This window comes from Nelumbo lutea, chromosome 4 (assembly GCF_056320005.1).
Source record: "Nelumbo lutea isolate HS-2025 chromosome 4, American lotus-T2T, whole genome shotgun sequence".
NCBI classification, from domain to species: Eukaryota; Viridiplantae; Streptophyta; class Magnoliopsida; order Proteales; family Nelumbonaceae; genus Nelumbo; species Nelumbo lutea.
In genome coordinates this window covers 69,769,579-69,776,807 of record NC_142687.1, presented here as the reverse complement: position 1 = coordinate 69,776,807, position 7,229 = coordinate 69,769,579, and positions in this window count along the sequence as shown.

The following is a 7,229-nucleotide window of genomic DNA, read 5'->3' as shown; positions in this document are numbered from 1 at the left end:
CCAAAAGTGAGATGGAGCATAAAATGCATTCACTTCTTCAGATGAGAGAAAAAGAAAATAAAAAGAGAGAAAATAAAAATGTTTTCCCTGATTTACTACCTGGTTTGCAGTAGCAAAAATTGGATTGATTGATCAATGAGTCATGTATGACTGGGTTGTTTTGATTTAACGGTTCACAATATTTAACCTAGTATATTTGTTGAAAAAGATGAAGGAGAGTTGAGTTTAAAAATCGGTAGGATAGTTAGTTTGTTCTTGTTTTATATTTGCTTGAATTTTTTCTTGCCCGAGGACGGGCAAGGTTTAAGTGTGGGGGGATTTGATGAGAATAAAAATTATCATATTTTTATCCCTCAATATTCATTCTTTTATACTTAATTAGTACCTAATTAGACTCACTATTCTTGTATTTCGATTTAGGGAAAGCAAGAAGGCGATAGGAGGGAAACAAGGCTAATCGGACGATTTTTCACAATTTTGGCACCATTCAGTAATCTGGGCATAACTCTCGAACCCTGACTCCAATTGGGATGATTCAAGATGCACTGGAAATAAAAAGGGAGAATTCCATAACTTTCATGTTCTGGGTTTTGACAGATTCAGTATGAATCGAGGTCAAAATCGGACTCGAAGTCAGAACAAATTCATAGTAAAGCCCAGTTCACAGTTGAAGCCCAATTCGCAGGAAAGCCTTATAGTGGCCCAAGTTATTAAAGAGCCCAACTCGAATTCAAGAATAGAGAGTCCCATCAGATTCAAATTTCAAATGTAATCCTAGAAGGATAAGATGGTTGAGATTGGATTACTAGATAAGAGATAGGATAGGATTAGATAAAAACTGATTAGGACTTTCTATTTTTGAGGATAATCTCCTAAGAAGAGTTGGAGTGAGCCCCTCCTCCTAAAGCTACATAAAGGGGGGCAGACCAGCTTTAAGCATCACTCAATCACTGAAGCACTCAATCAATTCAGAAGATCAGTCCATCCATCTGGGAAGCAGAGCAAGAGGGAGTCGACAACCATGAGCGGCTAAGCTTTTCTTTTTTGATTCAAGGGGAATTGTTGATTCGATTGTGTCATCGTGAGGTTATGTGTTTAATTTAAATTCTTGCTTTTAATTCAAGTATTCATTGATTCTTGTGCATGTTCTTATGAATGTTAATGTTAATTAGTCCAACAAATTAATTAATGTTGATCTTCCTACTGCTATGCATGGTTCGATGATCCATAATTGTCACGAATAGTGGTACAAGTAGCAATTAGGTTATTATCTTACATGGGTCAATTGTTCATGACAGCCTTTGACCAATGTATGGGTATGTTTTAACCTAAGGGGAATCAATAGAACAAGATTCAATAATTGCAGCTATCTCAATTATTGTTATTTTGGTTTAATTGTTTTCACAAAGGTTATTGCTATCATTAATTGATATGGAACGCTATCGTACCCAGTCGATTAATGATAAGTGTTGATCGAATGCTGGGTTTGGTCAACTAATTTAGGAAAACATGAGGTTTATTATGGCTATCCTAATAAATCTTAAGGTTAAATACTTGAATTGCAAGACTACTAAAGTTTACCTATGATCGATGACCAATTGACTCAATCCAAACCCTTGGATCAGAATTCTATGAGACTGAATTTTTCTTGTTAGTTGTTAATTGCTCTTTTGTTATTTTAGAATTTTAAATTATTCAAATTGCCCACTCTTTATAGTGCACATTTGGCTGAGAAATTATTTACTGGCTCCCTATGGGATTCGACCTGGTACCACAATTACTACAAGTTTATAGTAAGGTGGGACTAGAATTAATTTTGAGGGCTTTGACAACCCGTTAGTGTTTAATAGAAGGATTTTGCCCTCTATTTATAACCTCTCTAGATCAACTTCCTAATCCTATTAGGAAATGGTTCTTTGACCCAAATCTTTATTTGGATCTGAACTCTTAAGTGGATAAGACATATCTTATCCTCTTGCTGATTCAGTAGCATATTTAAACTCAAATTCGATTTCTTTTAATTAATCTCATTAGCCCAGTTCAAAATGGGCTTTAGGCCCATTAAAGCATCAGGCTCACTTACCTTTTAATTTGTTGGCTAGCTTGGCTCTCTTTGTATGGCGTGGGACCCTTACATTGATCTCCACAAAAGCCATATGGGTTTAGCCTAACCTTTGTAACAAGCCCTAGCCAAATTCACTGTTGAAGACAGTGAACCCCTGGGCACATCAGTATGAGCTCTTAGTAAGCCCAACATTTACACTAAATGGTCCCTGGGTCCAGCCATCTTATGAAGGCCCAAGGACTATGAACTTAAGTGAGATTAGCCCATCAGTTAAAAACCCTAAATGGTCTTACACTTAACCTCTCAGCCCATAATGATCAAACACTGCCCGACAAGAGAGGACCTCTCCCTTGGCTGCCAGGTACAGTGTTGCACTCTTTGCTCACATGGATCCCGGGAATTAAAACCTTTTTCAAACATTTTGTGAAATCATAATATGTATGTATATCTCTATATAAATATATTTTGCAAAACAAGTCTCAACAAGTTTGAAATCAACTACCGACAATTTAGGTATCCATCAGAGAGAGTGCATTCCCCAATCATTCACTTTGTCCGACAAAAGGGCTGATTCTATCACTATGATCACCCACTTAGGTGAATTCTCAGACTACCCCAACATACCCAGGTTTTGACCCCCACTAAGGATCTCGCTGATTAGCATATCAAAGACAACTCAATCCAACACCTAGTGTAGTACCATAATTAAGTCTAGGGTTAGGTGTAACTTTCCAGTTTTGCACATCTGTCTCCAAGGTCCAAGGCATAACTGGAAAATGGTCTGGTTCAGGGTTTCAAATAAACTCACACTACATGTGCTTCAAGCCTTACCCTAGTAGCTGAGAGAAGCCACCCCAATTGACTTGACAGCATATTAGTGTCAGCCTTGGCAAGATAAACTTTCCCAGGTTTATCCAACCACTATAAAGATTCTAAACTAACATGAGTCTCATAAGTGTCCAATTTAAGGGTATTATGTAGAAGCACACCATATATAACATGAATAAATTATGTACTATTATTCATTTACAATAAATGTCAAAAGTACATCAATCTGATTAGAGCTAAGGGCATACACTGTCTAACAGGAATACCTATTTATAGTTAGGTGTCTGTGTTGCAGATGGATAGGGCTTCTAGGGTTGTCAAGATGAGGGCATACGCTGAGGTCTTCGGGAGGTTTCTTCTTCCCTGGTGGAGTTCGCTTCCTTATCCATCTGGGACACTCCTTCTTAGCCATGCTTTTCTACAATCAAGTATCTAACATGCGAAGTAGACATCAGAGGAACTTCTCCTATGTTTTGAAGCTTATTGGACTCAGGTAGATGGTTTCCATAATCAAGTATCTAACATGTAGCATTCTAGTTTTGAAAACTTTCTTGCCAAGTGTGCTTTGACAAAAATTAATCTATAATAGTGGATTTCCACTAATTATGGATAGTTAAAGAAACAATGGGAGCTCCTTCTTTCTCAAATTGTAGCTCTCCAATCCACTATTAGACCTAATGATAATTTTCATGAGGAAAGATCATTACAAAGGGATCTTGAAGATTTGTATTAGCACTAACGAGCATGTTGTAAATGGTTGCAAGTCAGAGATAAAAATAGTAAATTTTTCCAGATGTATGCCTTTAATAGAAAGTGTAAAAATAGCATATATTAGTTAAAGGGTTCTCATGGTCAATTGGCATGTAACCCTTCGATTATTAAAGGTACTATTAGAAGCTATTTTGTTGATTTATTTCATTGAAGGTACTATTAGAAGCTATTTTGTTGATTTATTTTCTTCTACGACTCCTTTTCTTGAAGATATCTCTACTGAGTTCACCCCATGTGATGCCACTTTGGAAGATAATATGCTATACCTTCAACTAAGGAGGCTAAGGCCCTATTTGATGATTAAGTGGTTGTTAAAAGAAGTACTTATTGCACAAGTACATTTTAGAAGTACTTATTTTAACAACCACTTAAAGTTGTTTGGTGACCCACTTGTCAAATCACTTATTATGTTTTTAAGCACTTATTGGGGTGGGGATGTTGGATAAGCTACTTTCCCCATAAGTGCTTATATTGACACAAATGACAATTTTAGTCCTCACTTCGCTCATACATATATACAAGTCCAAAGGAAGGTGTCAGTCACCAGTCTCTCCCAAGGAAGGTGTCGGCCGCCGGTCGCTCCCAAGGAAGGTGCCACCATTGGTATGCTCAACCTTGTTTGAGTGAGGAAGAAGGGGGTTTAAGGAGAGATGGGGGTATTCTGGGTGTTTAAAAAATAAATAGTGACTTTTTAGTCCCAAAATTTTTGTAGGTCAACTTGTTAACAAGTACTTAAAAAAAGCAATTCTCAAGTGGCTTTTTTAATAAGTACTTCTATATCAAATAAGTACTTTGTTAGTACTTTTTTACCCAACACCCACAAATGCTTATTTTCCACTTAACGTGTGGTCCCAACACTTTTATTAAGTAATTATAAAAAAAGTACTTATTTGAAGTGAAATCAAACAAGCACTAAATCAACCTTATTGCTATTGGACCTACTAAATCTAGATGGTATCTCAGCTTTATCATCTTTATTTTATTAGTAGTGTTGGGAGAAGATATTGGAACTGAATTAGTTGATTTCATTCAACTAAATGGTCCTTGAGTCAAGCCACCTTATAAAAAACCCAAGGACTATGGGTAAATGCAAGATTAGCCCATCAGGTATTATCCTTAATGGTCTTACACTTAACATCTCAGCCCATAATGATCAAACATTGCCCGACAAGAGATGACCTCTCTCTTGACTGCAAGGTACAGTGCTGCACTCTCTACTCACATGAATCCCAGGAATTAAGACCTTTTCAAACATTTTGAAACAATAATATTATATATATATATATGTATATCTCTATATAAATATATTTTGCAAAACAAATTTCAACGATTGAAATCAACTGTCGATAGTTTAGATTTCCATCAGAGAGAATGCATCCCCAACCATTCACTTTGTCCGACAAAGGGGTGGATCCTTTCACTATGATCACCCACTCAGATGAATTCTCGGGCTGTCCCAACATACCCAGGTTTTGACCCCATCTAAGGATCTCACTGATTGGCATATCAAAGATAGCCTAATCCAACACCTAGTGCAGAAACATAATTAAGTCTAGGGGTCATGTGTAACATTGCAATTCTGCCCATCTATCTCTAAGGTCCAGGGCAATACTAGAATTCTGGTCCAGTTCAGGGTTTCAAGAAAACTCACACTGCATGTACCTCAGGTCTCACCCTGGCAGCTGAGACAAGCCACCCTAACCAACTTGGCGGCACATCAGTGTCAGCCTTGGAAAGATAAATCTCCCCAGATCTATCCAATGGCTATGAAGATTCTAAACTAACATGAGTCTCATATGTGTCCAGTTTAAGGGTATTACATAGAAAAACACCATAATAACGTGAATCAAACATGTACTTTATTCATTTACATTAAATGTCATAATGTACATCATTCTGATTGGAGCTAAGGGCATACACTGTCTAACAGCTCCCACTTGCTCTTAGGTTCAATCGGGTACAAGCCGGAATCCTAGACTTTCCACGTGTTTCTCAAACACTTTTTGTGTCAGTGGCTTAGTCAATGGGTCTGCCACATTCTCTGCTGATGCTACCTTTTAACATCAATCTCCCATAGATCCAGTGTTGTCACACAATAGTGAAATGGGTGATGTGCTGAATTCCAAATTCTAGAATGAACACCTTCATTCATTAGGTAGCCTCACTTACAGCAATGTATCTGGCTTGGATTGTGGACTGTTATTCTTACTACTCAAGACCCCTATTTGCTACTTTTCCAGCAAACAGCACACGATCCTATCATTAAGATATAATCAGATGTAGACTTTCTATCATCTGGATCTGATTGGAAATCGGCATCAGTATACCCCTGGATCTTGTAGTGAACAACCATCGAATACCAGACAAAACTCTTTTGTCATTCGAAGGTATTTTAGTATGTTTTTCACCGTAGCCCAATGCTCCTACCCTGGGTTAGATTGGTATCTGCTTACCACACTCACTAGTTGAGAAATGTCAGGACGAGTGCACAACATGGCATAAATGATGCTCCCTATGGTTGAGGCATAGGGAACCTCTTTCATGCCCTCAATCTCTTCATGAGTCTTGGGAGACATAACCTTGGAGAGAGTGACTCCATGTCTGAAAGGAACGTTTCCTTCTTGGAGTTCTCTATGTTGTATCTCTTGACTATTTTCTCAATGTAAACAGATTGGGATAATCCTATTATCCTCTTCGATCCATCTCTATAGAGTCGAAGACTCAAAATGTATGAGGCTTCTCCAAGATCTTTCATGGAGAATTGCTATGAAATCCATACTTTCACCGTAGTTAACATTGCTACATCATTCCCAATGAGTAGCATGCCATATACATAGAAAACCAATAACGTAACCTTATCACCACTGATTTTCCTATAGACACAGGGTTCATCCAGATTTTGCTCAAAGTCAAACTGTTTGACAGTACAGTCAAACCGGATGTTCCAACTCCTAGAAGCTTGCTTAAGTCCATATATGGATCGTTTTAGTTTACATACCATGTGTTCTTGACCCGCAACTATGAAACTTTGTGGTTGTTGCATATTGATATCTTTAGTAAGATCTCCATTCAAGAACACAATTTTGACATCCATTTGCCAAATCTCGTAATCATGGTACGCTGTTACAGCTAGCAGGATCCTAATAGATTTAAGCTTGGCCATGGGTGAAAAGGTTTCCTCATAATCGATTCCTTCTTTCTGAGTGTACCCTTTTGCCCCAAGTCGAGCCTTATAGGTCTCAACCTTACCATCAGGACCCTTCTTTCTCTTATAGATCCATTTGCAACCAATTGCTTTTACCCCAAGGGGCGAATCTACCAGAGTCCAGACTCCATTGGTCTCCATTAATTCATGGAATCTAGGATCCTCCTCACTAGTCATGGCTTCCACCAAGTAACTTTCTTGGTCATAGCCAAAACAAACTAGAGGCTTGGAAACCCGGGTAGATCTCCTAGGTTAGTTACTTTCTAGAGCTGGTGGGACATCTCCCACTACCCCTAGGCTCTCCTCATCAAGAACAACTTCCTGCTGATGATTATCAAGGATGTAATTTTCTTCTAAGAA